Below are 15,609 nucleotides of genomic sequence, written 5' to 3'. Positions count from 1 at the left end.
GAGCGGCCGCTCAAAGTGATCTTGCAGTTTTACATACATATGTCTACACAGAAAGCTGCAGGACGGGGCCCGGCACAACCCCTGGTTGAGAAGTTTGGGATGGTCAAGACTTCTGCCATGAGCAGGTGGGGCATCCTCAAGACCCACAGCCCCCCATGTTGATCTCCACCCTGGACCATGTTGCTCCATTGCAGAGCTGGAGGTGAAGATGCCCCAAGGATAATGTACTCTCAGTCGAGACCCCTGTGCCATGCTAAATCCCCCCAGTGCAACCAGCAAAGCTCCATATCCTCCTAAAGCCTCTGGAGCAAGGCAGACCCCAGGAACCCACTGGATATGGATGGGGGGAGTAAAAAAACAACCACAAAAGTGCCCCAAGAGCTGGCACAATCTCGTTGGTCACATTATAGGCACTGGAGGTGAGAGGTCCTCGTGTTCTCCCACTAATTGGCCTTCAGTGTCCCCCTTCGACTGAAGTATCACTTGTCCTTTAAACGTGTGCCCGGAGGAGGCCTAATCCACTTGACATCACTAGGAATAAAGGTGCACACGGAAGACTCCCGTCTATGACATCATCCATTTCACCAAGGAGACTTAATGTGCCAGGTTTCAAGTCCAGACAGACCATTATGGCAGCCCAGGTGAATCAGTGCAAGGGGGATGAGCTCGAATCAAAAAGAGGAGAGGCAAGTGCTGGAGGAGCTGGTCACAGAGTTCAGGGCAGCGAGTTAAGGTGGAGTCTCTTAACTGGTCAAACAGAACCAATGCTCCCAAATACATCGATCATGAAAACAAAAGCAGGTTGATTCAAAGTAAAACAGACAAGTAGGTTGTGAATGGATCCTGGGACAATGAGTTTCTCTGGGAAGTCATTCATCAAGATGGGTGCAGTGTCTCTGAAGCCAGCCCTGAAGATGCAGAGGAACTGGCCTAGCAGCAACCCAGAGAGCTGGAGAGACACTGGACAGAAGCAAAGGCTGGGAAGAACATCAGAGAGCACTGAACAGTGAACACACTACCCCTTGAAAACACGCTATATAAGAACCTACAAGGAAACCCAGGACGCAGCTCTAGAAACACGTTTTCAACCAAGAGTATGGGGAAAGAGGTTAGTACTGTGGCTTAATGCTTGTGTTAAGCATGGTTTTCCTGAGTTCCATTCCTGGCATCCAAAACAACACAGACTCCTAAGAACTGCCAAGTATGGCATGAATTACATAAAACATATTTCAATAAATAAATCCATGTATGGAACTACCCTAAAAACGGAGGCACATAGGAGCTAATGGGCACCAAAGTGTACTAGATCATTGTGTAGATTTCGTCTTTTGGACAGACCAAAAAGAGTTTTAATCATTCTGGTGGCTAGTAGCGTTGAGATTTTACCACTTACAAACGCAATGTTTTGTCGTCTTTTCTCCTAATATAACTGAAATGAGAAGAGTAAAATCCAGAACTGTGACCACCCTTTATAGTTAGTCATCACACCTGATGTTATTGCCTGCTGAGATGGGAGTTTGGGCATTCTGCCAGGTTCCCACCATTTGTAAAATATTTTGATCAAGGGACCTGTTCCATCCTTTCATAGAACCATCAGAAATCTTTCTGTGCACAGTCAAATCCATTTCAACTATCTCTAATCCACCCTACAGAATAATGACAGGGCCATTATCCTAAACTTTTCAGAAATATTTATCCTCAATGCTTAGGGAAATCTAATAAAAATCTGAATACAAGGAGTGCAGAGCTGATACAGCGGGAAGGTGCTTGATTGCACAAGACTGATTGGGATTCAAAGTCCAGATCCCCATAAGGATACCTATGTCCTCTCTCGCAGGTATGGATGAGCTCAGAGCCAAGAGTACGGCCTGAGCAAAGCAGGTGTGACTCCTCAAAACATAACAGAGGAAGGTGTGAAGTGTGGAGGTTTGCCTCTTTCTCCGTTCCAAAGGATTCACTGCAACATCCTGGTTGATCTCTATCATAAACCCCGCCAACCGAGGTCTCTGTCTCAAGTCCAAGCAAAAATGAGACACTGGGCTGGAGTGATAGCACAGTGGGTATGGTGTTCACATTGCATGCAGTCAACACGGGTTCAATTTCCAGCATTCCATAGGGCCCCCCAAGAACAGCCAGGAGTATTCCCTGAGTGCAGAGCCAGGAGTAACCCCTGTGCATCTCTGGGTTTGACCAAAAAAAAAAAAAAACAAAAGAAAACAAAAAAAGTGACACTGACAGCTGTGATCGAGGGGTGTTTTTTGTACCCGTTTACTTAGTTCCTATTTAATCAGTTTTCACCTGGATTCCATCATCAAGACCCACCCCTACAAAAAAGTACTTGTTTTGTGTATTGAACAGAAAGTGCTATGTCAGGGGGATCAGGTTTATGAATGACAGATGTGAGCGATTTCAGTGATCCCTGTGATCAAGGATTTCTCTGCCTGTATATGGTTTTTCTGGGCTCACTTCCAGTACCACATGGTCCCCCGGTACCAATGGGAGTAGTTACAACCTGGGCAGCACTGGGAGCCTTAGGACTTGCATCTTTGGGGAGGGAGACACAGTCAGTAGTGCTCCTGGCCTATTTATTCCTGCCTTTGCACTCAGGAGTCACTCCTCTGGGGCACGGGTTGAGGTCTTCTAAAGTCCTAACGTCCAGCACCTCCTAATGGTTTGGAGGGAATTGATGTAGGCATGCAGGCAGATAGAGAAGGTCCCCCCTCCCAAGGTAAAAGCAGTAAATTTCTTGGGAATAGCTCTGAAGTTGTGAAGGCCAACCTTGCAGAAAACAGGAACTAAGGCCTGATCACGCCCTCACCTTTGGCCAGCAACAGACCCAGAGAAGCTCCTGCAGAAACAAAAGTCCAGGAAAGGAATTTCAAAGAACATCACCACTCCCAACCTGCCTAGGCAACCTCCTTAGCAACGGGTCTTTGACCTAGGTAAAAGCCCAGATTGGATTCCCTTCTGTTCCAGGGAGACCGCTCATTGGCTTTCCCAGACATTTGCGGGAGCAGGGCAAGTGGGGGGTCCCCGAGCGTTGGAACCAATGTCGGACTCCAGAAGAATGTGGGGCCCCCTACCAGTGCTTCCGACCCCCTGCCCCAAATTATATAGTCAGATCAGGAGGTGTGGACCAGGTGGGGTGGGGTGGGGATTGGGGGATGACCCGAGACCTCAATGGTGCCGCTTTATTTTCGAGGGGTCCGTGTGCCAAGAGGAGCCACCTCTGGTAAATTCAACTCTCTTACACCTGCAAAGGGCTGGAGGGGATGAGGGAGTCCAGCATCTTCCGGCCCTGCCCGCGTTTGACTGGGACTTGGGTCAGAGAATAAACTGGGGATCTGTGTTCGGGTGTCCCTGCTGCCTGGGGCTCGCCCCACTCACTCTATGTCTGGAGGCACACCCAGTGGGCAGTGCTCAGAGCCAGCTACCCGAGAGTGAACAGGGTGGCATAGGAGAGGCTTGCCTTCCTGCAGTACGATGTGTCCAACCATATCAGTTCTAAAGGTCTCCAGACCCCACGTCCACATATCACAGCACCCCACATTGCTGAGGGTGCCATCTTCTGTCCTGAGTTTTGAGGTTCTTATACACATGAGAAGTCCCATATCTTCTGTTCTCCGTGGAGTGGAGGAGGGTGGCAGAGGCCAGATTCAACTCCAACATCTCCAGTTGTCTGGGGTGAAGGTAACAGCCATCAGAGAAACTAGGGTGTGTTAAGAAGAATTTTAATTAACACAGTAATAATGAGCCTAAGACTAGGCAATCTCCTTCCCTGGAAAATCTAAATACCTCACTTCTGCCATGGAATTTTTTTTTTTGCTTTTTGAGTAACATCCAGCAATGCTCATGGGTTACTCCAGGCTCTGCACTCAGAAATTACTCCTGGTGGTACTTGGTATGGGATGCCCAGCACTGGACCTGGGTTGGCTGTATGCAAGGCAAACATCCTACCAGCTATACTATACTTCTGGCTCTGAGGGGTTTTTTTGGGGGCCTGCTTTTGTGTGTGCCCATAGGGTTCTGGGGACCATTGTGTACCTGGGATTGAACCTGGTCGGTTACAAGCAGTGTGAGATTATTTTGTCATTGTTCAGTTCATTTTGAACAAGAAAAGTTATGAGCCCTTTTTGCTCTGTCTGTGGCCCAGCTCTTTGGAAAGGTTTCCAGTTATAGTCAACCCCACGTGCCATCACCCTACGTTCTGAGGATGCCCCGACCGTCTTCTAGAAAGAAAAGGGGTCAGGGATACAGCAAGATACAGCTCAGAACCCACCAAGTTTGGGTGGGGAAACTGCCATCACGGGACTGAGGCTGTTTTGGTTTGATTTGGTTTGTCCATGGTTTGTCCGTGGTTTGAGGCCCCAACACCAGCCAGGCTCAGAGGTTCTCCTGGCTCTCCACTCAGGAATCACTCCGGCATGATGGTGGGGTTGTATGGAGAGCCAAAGAGAGAACCAGGGACCTCTGACTGCAAGCCAAGAGCAATAACCGCTCTGCTCCGGCTGCAGTGACCCAAGCGGCTTACCTGATTAATGACTCTAGACCTAACACTGAAGCAAAGGAAAGGGCTGGAAATCTTAAGTGTGGGAAAGGACGGCCGGCGGCAGTTCCGCGAAGCACCACAAAGTGTCACTGTGGGCATTTCCGTCCCTCCCCAGGTCTGTTTCTCTTAAGAATTTTCCACCTTTGGGTTTGCTTCAGTGATAAGTATGGGATAATTAAAGATCAAGCAAGTCGCTTCCACAGATGCTGCTGTACGATAACTGTGTGAGTGCTTTCTTTCACTAGAGTAACCTGGGTTCGATTCTAGCCTTCAGATCTTGTGGGGTACATATCTGAATCTTCTTGGAGGTCAAATGGGTTGCTCACGCTTTGTCTCTTGACCAGGAGGGGTACAGAGGATTGAACCTGATGTGGAAAGAGCAGGGCAAAGTCATTTATTTTTTGTTCTCTTCACTGAGCTAGAAAGCTTCTGAAGCCACTTCGCTATGTCTGTGACCAAGCCATTGAGAAATATTTCCTGTTATGGGAAACCCACACCCCAGCACCCGACATTCTGAGAGTCCAACCCTCTACTACAAGGAAGAGGCAGCAAGGATACAGCAAAATGCAGCGCAGAAACCCCCACGTTGGGGTGAGGGAATCCCCCAATAAGGGACCGGGGCTGTTTTGGTTGTATTTGGTTTGTTCATAGTTTGGGGGACACAAATTCAGCAACGGCAGAGGTTCTCCTGATGTTGCATTCAGGAATCACTCCGGCATGATGGTGGGACTGTATGGAGAGCCAGAGAAAGAACTGAGGCCCGTGACTGCAAGGCAAGAACAGTAACCACTCTGCTCCCGCTGCAGCGACCCAAGTGGCTTCCTTGATCCTTAATGACCCTATACCTAACATTGAAGCAAAGAAATGGGCTGGAAATCTAAAGCGTGAGAAAGGTGGGCCGCAGCAGTTCTGGCGATACACCACGAGATGGCGCTGTGGGCGTTTCTGTCCCTCTCCAGGATCGTTTCTTTGTTTTATTTATTTATTTGTTTCTCTGTTTTTATTTATTTATTTTTAAATTAGTGAATTACAATGAGGTACACTTGTAGACTTACCAATTTTTGTGCTTGGGTTTCAGTTATACAATTATCGAGTACCCGTCCCTCCACCACCACTGATCCCAGTTAATCCCTCCCATTCCCATCCCCCATCCCACCCTGCCTCTGTGACAGGGCACTCCCTTTTGTTCTCTCTCTCCTTTTGGGGGCTGTGGTTTGCAAATGAGGCATTGAGTGGCAATCATGTTCGGTCTATAGTAAACTTTCAGCATGCATCTCCCATCCTGGGAGGATCCTCCCAGCACCCTTCATTTGGTGCTCCCTTCTCTATCTGAGCTGCCTTTTTCCCTAGCGTGTGCGGCTGGCCTCCATGCGATGGAGTAAACCTCCTGGCACTTATCTTGGCTATTTTCAGGTGTTAGTCTGAAACAAAATGACAGACATAGAAAGATTGCTTTCATCTGGGGAACATAAAGTAACAAAATGTGCTCGTTTCTCTAAGAATTTTCCACCCTTGGGTTTGATTCAGTCTTCAGTATGGGGTAATAAAGTATCAAGCAAGCCTCTTCCACAGGTGCAGCAGTAGGAAGGAAAGCCTGTGGTTGCTTGTCTTTCACTTGAGTAATCTGGGTTCGATTCCAGCCTTCAGATCTTTGTGGGATGGATAGCTGAATAGCCTTGGGGGTCGAGTGGGTTGTACTAGCTTTGTCTCTGAACCTGGAGGGGTGCAGAGGATTGAACTGAACCTTTACTGAGCAAGGCAAGTTTATTTTCTCACATTGTTCTTTTCTCTCTGTACAAGAAAGATTCTGAATGCACATTGTGATGCCTGTGACCAAGCCCTTTGAATGTTTCCTGTTATGGGCAACCTACATTCCATCACCCCACATTAGGAGGGTACTCTGTCTTCTACACGGTTGTGGGGAATGGAAGAATATATAGTTCTGACACCATCTAGTCGGGGTGATGGAATCCGCCATCAAGGAACTGAAACTCTGTGTTTTACTTTTCTTTCTTGTTTGTTCCTTTATGATTGTGGCCACACCCGGATATGCTCAGGGCCTTCCCCTGCCTCTGCACTCAGGAATCACTATGGACATGACTGAAGAACCATAGGGGAAATCTATGACTATACCCGAGTCCTGTGGATGCAAGGCAAAAGCCCTATCCACTCTGCTCCTGTTGCAGCGGCCTAAGCTGCGTGCTGGATCCTTAATGACCCCATACTTTATATTTAAGCAAAGAGAAGGGCTGAAAATCTTAAATGTGGGAAAATTTGGACCGCGGAAGTTATGCTGAAATGCCACGAGATGGAGCTGTGAGCGATCCCGTCCCTCTCCAGGCCCAATTTTCTAAGAATTTTTCACCCTTAGGTTTGGTTCTGTGTTAAGTATGGGGTAATTAAAGATCAAGCACAGAGCTTCAAAGGGGCAGTGGTCAGAGAGCCTTGAGGTTGCGAGTCTCTCACATGGGTGACCAGCATTCGATTTCCGCCTTCAGATCTTGTGGGATACATGGCTGAACCACCTTGGGGGTTGAGTGGACTGCTGCATCTTTGCCTCTAGACCAAGAGGGGAGCAGAGGATTGAACCTGACGTGGAAAGAGCAAGGCAAAGCTGCAAGGCTGGAGCAATAGCACAGCGGGTAGGGCGTTTGCCTTGCATGCGGCCGACATGGCCACCTGGGTTCAATTCCTCCACCCTCTTGGCATGCTAACAAGAGTATCTTGCCCACACGGCAGAGCCTGGCAAGCTACCCATGATGTATTTGATATGCCAAACCCAGTAACAAGTCTCACAATGTTACTGGGCCCCCCTTGAGCAAATCAATGAACAATGGGAGGACACTGACTGTGACATTCTGAGCTAAAAAGCATCTGAAGCCACTTTGTTATGTCTGTGACGAAACTATTTAGAAATATTTCCTGCTATGGGCAACCCACACCTCATCACCCCACGTTCTGAGGGTACCCAACCCTCTTCTACGAGGAAGAGGCAGCATGGATACAGCAAGATACATCTCAGAAACACCCATGTTGGGGTGAGCTAATCCTTCAATAAGGGACTGAGGCTGTTTTGGTTTTATTTGGTTTGTTCATGGTTTGGGGGACACAAATCCAGCAACGCGCAGAGGTTCTCCTGGCTCTGCACTCAGGAAGCACTCAGGCATGATCGTGGGACTGTATGGAGAGCCAAAGAGTGTGAGAGCTTTCTTTCACTTCGGTAACCTGGGTTTGATTCCAGTCTTCATATCTTTGTGGAGTACATAACCAGACTCAATATAAACAGTGCTCCTATCCCACAGCCCAGGGGCTTCTCCCTTGGGGTGGTTTGTGTCCATGGACTGAGCAGAACACTCTCTGAGTACCTTGTGCCAGCGGAGGGCTTGTTTGCAGCATGGCACTCACTTCCTACTGGTAACCCACAGAAGACATCCCACCTGTCTTGGCATCATCATGGGGCTGAAGGCATAACTGCTTACTCGAGATTTTGTCACAGTGTGCATGACCAGAAGAATTCCACCCGGGCTGCTGCTACCCGAAGAACAGCAGAGAAGACTTCCAATTACTGTGCTGTGCCTGATAGTCTTCTCGTCAAAAATATTCTAGACCTGCAGGTTGGTTTCTAACATTTACCCGACTTGGTTACAATTCTGACACGTGGGTGGATTTTCTAGGCAATGACCTAACGTTTCAGCAAGATGGACGAGCAAAATAGACGGACGGCAGGTCACATAGCTGTGTAATTTTTTCCAATTCAAATAACAGACACAGTAAGTGGAAATAACTCCCTCTGCAGAAAATTGAAGCACCAGTTTAGAGTGAAAATAATAGAGGCCCGAGACTGGGTTGGGTACTAGCTTAGTGTGGAGCTTAGCGGGATATCTTAGTGGGATACACGTGCGAACACAATGATGCATCCCCACATAGCTAAGACAGACGTTTGAAAATATCTCACATGAAGCAGATTCCTCTCGAGGATCAATGAGTTTTCTGTTATCTTGCTCTATTTACTTAGGTGGAGAGAGGGTCACACTAGCATTGTTCAGGGATTCCTGCTGCTGGGACTCTCGGGGCTGAGAGAGATAACCACGAAAAAACTGCCTTTGTTCAAACACTCTTGAACTTATTCGCCAACGTGGCTTGGCACATGCCTCAGGAAACAGCAAGCGAACGTCCAAGCTCGCAAAACAATGCAGAGAAGCCATCAAGGATGACCTCAAATACAGGAGAACAGCGATGCTGGTAGATGCGGCAGAAGCCGGGAAAAGCATTCGTAATGCCCGCCTGTCCTTCATCAACTACAAGACCAAGATGACTACCCTCCGATATCCTGATGGATCTGCCACATCTTCCAAAAGGGCAATGGAGAAGATTATTCATGACTTCTACTCAGATCTCTTTAATAGCCATGTCCACTTTCCCACATACCACATTCTGCACGATTGACATATTGGTCCCAATGTTCTCCCTTCCAAAATTTAACACACCATCTCTTCGGTAAAGAAACAAGACCACCTGGCCCAGACAAGATCAGACCTGAACACCTGAAGAACTTACCATCAGTACTCATCAATACACTGGCTCAGCTCTTCACACGCTACCTGTCTGAATGCAAGGTTCCATCCCAATGGAAAACCAGCAAGACTGTACTACTATACAAGAAGGGAGACATCTATGACATTGGCAACTATCGCCCAAACTGCCTATTGTCTGTCATCTGCAAACTGTTCACTCGAATCATCTTCAATGGGATTAGCAGAACACTAGATGAAGAACAACCATGTGAACGAGCCGGGTTCCGAAAAGGATTCAGTGCCATCTACAATATCCACACAATTACTAAACTCATTGAGGTTTCTCAGGAGTTCAAGATGCCGCTCTGTCTAATGTTCATTGATTTGAAAAAGGCCTTTTTTTCCTGTTGAGATGGAAGCGGTCATAGAAGCCCTAGCCAATCAGGGTGTACAAACTCAATACATCAGGATCCTCCGTGAGCTGTATTGTGGATTCACTACCAGGATCTCACCATTCTACAAAGAAGTAATTATCCATGTCAAGAGAGGGGTTGGCCAGGGTGATACCATTTCACCAAAACTCTTCAGTGCCACCATTGAGAACATCATGCGGTGACAGGAATGGGAAGAAATGGGAGTGAAGATAGATGGTCGGCAACTACACCACCTCCGCTTTGTTGATGACATCGTTTTAATAACACCAAACATCAGCCAAGCAGCACAAATGCTGACCTACTTCGACCATGAGTGGGGAAAGGTCAGACTACAGCTGAATCTTACGAAGACAATGGTTATGAGAAGCAGCCTCATTCCTGACGCTCCATTCGCCTTCAATGCACCACCATCTCTGAATACAACAGTTATAAATACCTAGTTCGAGAAAGATACTTGATGAATGACCTGGCACCTCAGTTATGCAGGAAGAAGAGAGCGGCTTGGAATGCCTTCAAGCGCGTTGAAGAAATAACTAAGAGGATATAGAACCTCCAGCTATGAGCACATCTCTTCAATTCCACTGTTCTTCCTTCATTAACATATGGCTTAGAGACCTGGGCCCTACGAAAACAGGATGAGATTGCTACTCGGGTCTCTCAAAGAGGAATCGAAAGAGCTATGCTTGGAATATCACGCATCATTCAAATGAGAGATAGAATCAGGAGTTCTGATCTCTGTCAACGGTCAAGAATCAGGGAGATTGTCTCATCTGCCAAGGCATCAAAAATCAGATGGGCTGGACACGTAATGAGGTTTACAGACAACCACTGGCCTAGACTCATTACTGACTGGATACCACAGGACGTCAAAAGATCGTGTGGATGCCCACCTACAAGATGGTCAGACTTCTTTGTCAAGACCCTCAATGATTGGTTTGAGGCTCTGCATGTTCCTAGAATGAACAGATGCCATTGGGCTACACTAGCACGCAACAGGCATGCATGGAGACGTTACTGGCACCCACTCAAATAAATCGATGGATAAATGGAGATCAAGTGATCAAGTGATATATTTTTTAGGTTTTAGAATTACTGGTTTTATGAAGCAACACGATTGGAACTGGAAGATACCGTCCTGAGTGAAGTTAGCCAGAAAAAGAAACAAAAACAGGATAATGTTCACTCATCTGTGGAATACCAAACACTGGATGTGGAAATGTACTGTAAAGGGACTGCTTAAATCATCCCTGATTTCAGTGTTTAGAGAGAAACCGGACAAAGAAGAAAAGAAACTTGGGTTGGAAGAGAACCAGAAGTTTACAGGGATCAGGGATTCATTTATGCCTGTGACGTGAGTTAGGGGTATAGTCATTTACCCAAAACACAGATGCAACGGAACTGAAAACAAGTGATCTAAGCTGTAACCACTGAAACCTAGTCATGTGCTTGTCCAGATGACACGCGGGGGTAGAGTGGGGACTGGGGTGGGGAGTGAATATAGGAACACGGGTGGAGGGAATCTGATATAGGAATTGTTCAATTATTGTACGCCTAAATGCAACTATCAATAACTTTGAAAATACTGGCACTTTAATGAAAACTTTAAAAAACAATACAATAAAATAAATTTCTATATTTCAGCACCCACTGAGGTTAAGGACCCTCTAGTCCCAGCATTAGGCTCCTATATTTTTCCTGTGATGCTGAGACCATAGATGTGGTTGTAGGGATGGAGCCGGTCCCCACCTTTCAAGTCGCATGCTCGGTCCACTGAGCACTCCAATGGCATAATAGTTAGTTTCAACAAGAGAATCTTACAGCACACTTGTATGTAATACCCCTGTTCCCTAAAGAAATTGCTGTAATGCCACATCCTAAAACTGTGATTTGAGTTCTGAAATCAAACAATATCCACAATGAGAATTAGTCCAATGTTGAATGGAATGCAGTTGAATGACCAAGCAGGTGGAGGACAACTCCATATTTCTCATAGCCCAAGCAAGTCTACAGAAAGGGAAAATCCGCGGGAAGTGTTGCGAAGGGGAGCTCGGCAATCCCCAAAAAGGCCTTTTGGGTTTTGTTTTTAATCAGACCCAGTGATGCTTGGGATAACATAGGGGATGCTGGACATTGAAGGTAGGCGGCATCTGTAAGGCGAGAACCCACCGTGATGCACTGCTGTTCTCGTCCTAATTAACTTCACTATGGGCTCACAGTCACAATTTAACATACACACAATAAAACAGTTTTTGGTGCATACAAGCATACAGTAGGTAGGCATTTGCCTAGCATGAGGCTGACAGGGTTTGGTCCTTACACACTGCTAAAAGCAACTTACGAGAACCACCAGAAATAACTGCTGAGCATCCCCAGGCCCCATAACAAAAGAAAACTCAATTTCTTCCCATATTCAAAAAACCATGGCAATGATCCAAAGGCAAAGATATGCATGGTGTCAGATTGAGCGGAGTCCAGAAAGGGCAGCTGACCTTTTAGGTGTACAGTCAGGCTAGTTATACAGCCGGGAACAGAAGGGCCTTGAAACACATGGACTACTCGACATACCTGACAGATAAGGAAGAATGACAACAAAGTCAAGAAAGCAAAGCACAGGATCTATCCGTGATGAACAGCTCCGGGGAGAAGACAGCCCTACCCCATGCCACACCTCCACATCACATGGTCTAGCGATGAGAAGGGGATACACAATGTCCAATGAGCAACTAAAAGATGTTGTGGACTGGAGGACTCCTGGGTTGGCCACACGCAAGGCAAGCATCCTACTTGCCCTACTATTTCTCTGGCCATTTCTAAATAAATCAGAGAAAACGGGAAAAAGTATGAGAGCAATTACAAAGCTTTCAGATTTAATTCTCGGTCATACAATAAAACACCCGTCCTTTCACCGTGCCCATTTCCCACCACTAAAAACCCAAGTATACCGCCATTCCACAGCCTCCCACTAACTATGGGGCAGATAATTTCCACATTCTTCTCTCTACTTTGATTACATTCAATATGTTGACTCGAGACCACCATTATTATTTGGGATTTTACCCCAGCACTCAGATCTGGCGAAAATGCAACATCGACAATTCTTTTTCGATTGGTGGTTAAAAATAACATATGATTTTGGAATTCTGAAATTTTAACAACTAAATCTGGAGGGATTTCTGCTAAAACCCGCTGGGTTCCGAGATTTGTTCCTGAGTCTCTGGGATTATGGCCATTAAACAACTTTACCACGAGGCAGAGAGGCGGTTCGTGGGAATGACATAGGCTCTTGTTGGGGAGGGGAAGAATTGGCCGGCTCCACCCCATCCTGAGAGGCCCCACGTATCTTCCTGAGTGAGGGCCCAAACCTGACTTTCCAAAGGCCTTTGGAGGATGGAGGCCACCGAGCCACCACGTGGGAGCAGTTGGAGGAACAGCTCCAATTTCCCCTGGGGTGGACTGGGACAGTAACCTACTGCAGGGTCCAGATGCATTTCTGCTAAAAGGCGCTGGGTTTTGAGATTTGTCTCTGAATCTCTGGGATCGTGGCCATTACGCACCTTGATCACGAGCCACATAGGTCAATCATAGGTGCCAGACAACTCAGGGTTTCGTTGGGGTGGGGAGAAAAGGGCCGGCTCCACCACCATCCAATTATGCCCTGCATGTCTCCTCACAGCAGTCCCAAACCTAACCATCAAGAAGCCATTAGAGATGGTGGCCACTGAGCCACCAGGCAAGAAACCTATTGCCACCTGAAATACCCAGCTTTGGTAACCTATTGTGGGGACCAAACACATTTCTGCTGAAAGCCGCTGGGTTCAGAGATTGGTTACTGAGACTCTGGGATCATGGCCGAGTGATCAAGAGCCAGACAGTCCGTACATGGGCAGCGACTTGGGGTCTCATTGATGTGGGGAGGAAAGGGCAGAGTCCACCCCAATCCCATGAGGCCCTGCATGTCTTGTCACTGCAGGCCCAAACCTGTCTGTCCAATGGCCTTTGGAGGATGGTGGCCACCGAGCCACCAAGTGGGATAAGGCGGAGATACACACCCTTTCCCTTTGTGGTGGTCTGTCACTGGTATCTCATTGCGGGAACAGGGCGCATCTCTGCCGCTGGGTTCCGAGATTTGTCTCTGAGTCTCTGGGATTATAGCCTTTAAGCAGTTTGATCAGGAACCAGAGAGACCTTGCCTCCAATTTTATAGCTGAGTCGGGAATGGTTTGTTGGTGTGTCTCACACATACCTAACTTTTGGCCGTTTACTTTCTTGGAAGACTTTGCCCAAAGTTCTTGTTGTCTGGCCAAAGGCATAGCAGCAATTTTGGAGTATCTGGAAGTCTGATGGTGCCATCATTCTGCTGATGCACTCGCCTTACAGGCACATATTGACCTGCTGGTGGTACCATACACCTGGGAAGTAGAAATTCTATATATGGAAAAAAACACCAATAGTGGGGTTGGGCTCACTGTAAAGCGAGTAGGATGCTTGCCTTGCTGATCCAGGTCAAGCCTCGCGATCCCATAGGAACACAGTAGCACTGCTGAATAATTCCTGAGCTGCAGAACCAGAAGTAAACCTTGAGCATCAAAGAATCCCTTCCAACTCCCCTGAATTAAAAATAGCTATTAAATTAATCCAAAGTGGGGCTGAAGTGATAGCAGAGCGGTTAGAACGTTTGACTTGCACATGACCAACCCGGTTTCGAATCCCAGCAACAATATTGTCCCCTGAGCTTTACCAGGAGTAATTCCTGAGTGCATAAGCCAGGAGAAACCTATGTGAAACGCTGGGTGTGACCCAAAAAGTAAAAAAAAAAAGAACCCAAAGAGTAAATTTTCAGAGGCAAATATCTCTCACTTGTCCAAACACGCCCCGAAGTCCCAAACCCAGCACGGAAGCCAATGAAAATGACCGATCGCAAAAGTGTACCTTTCCTTTCCTTTGGGAGCTGCCGGGGAACATATCTGGAGTTTCGATGAGTGTTATGTCCAGTTCAAAGGCTTCAAACATGGTCCTGCGCAGTCTCGAGTAGGGAGGAATGAGATGGCCAAGACCCCCACTCTCTGCAGGCTCCTCACACCAAGGCCTTAAGTCCATGTGCCCACTCTCCTTTGCCATCTCGGACATGGTTGCGATCGTGGCGGCAGGGGCCCTCAGGATAACGCACCCTCACCCATGACACTTGAGCCACAAAACAGCCCCCAATGCACCCCTCAAAAGCTCCACAACCCTAAAGCCTGGATATCCAGAACAAGTTAAAAAAAAGCATGAAAGTGCCCTACAAGCTGGCGTGAACTGCCGCTCAAGTTCCGAAACCGGGATTTTCAGGATGCTCAAACATTCCAAATTCTAACACAGGAAAGACTGAAGAATGAAGGTTTACCTGATTTTCCATTTTCAAAGAATTCAGTGCTGCATCTTGGTTGATTTCTGCCATAATTCCCACCAAACAGCCCCTCTGGGCCAAGTCAGAAGCATAGCAAACAATGACAGAGTAGTGAGCCGTGACAGCTCTTAGCAGGGGGGTGTTTCTGTACCTGTTCATTCAGTCACCTTCCTCCTTATTTTCATCACCAGGACCCATTATTTACAAGTTAACACACAAGCAATTCCAAGCACTAGAATACTGGCATAGGTGCAGCCCGGGTGAAAATCAGCAGGTAACATTCAGTGACATGAGAAGCCTGTTCCGAGCAGGCAGGCTTACTTTCCTCTTAACTGCACTTCTTTAACACCCTTGACCATTGTTTCCAAAGGGAACTTGCTTGACTGACTTGTCCTGTTCTGTCCTTAGAGACTGTTATTCAGTATGAATATTTATGTTTATTATGGTGTGAGGGGTACATGAAGCCATTCCCACATTACTGACATACATGCAGTTTGTCTCCAGTATGAATTCTCACATACTGAGTAAGAGAATAGCACCAAATGAAGCTCTTCCCACAAGTCGGACACTGAAAGGGTTTCCCTCCACTGTTAATTTTCCTGTGCTTAGCAAGGATTCAGAATGTCAGAAGGCCTTCCCACATTTCTCGCCTATATAAAGTTTATCTCTGGCGTGAATGCTCCTTTGTACACTAAATCTGAGGCTTCTCAAAAGGCCTTTCCACAT

This window comes from Sorex fumeus, unplaced genomic scaffold (genome assembly GCF_029834395.1).
Source record: "Sorex fumeus unplaced genomic scaffold, SorFum_2.1 ptg000019l, whole genome shotgun sequence".
Classification (NCBI taxonomy): domain Eukaryota; kingdom Metazoa; phylum Chordata; class Mammalia; order Eulipotyphla; family Soricidae; genus Sorex; species Sorex fumeus.
Note: the sequence above shows the minus strand (reverse complement) of the source record.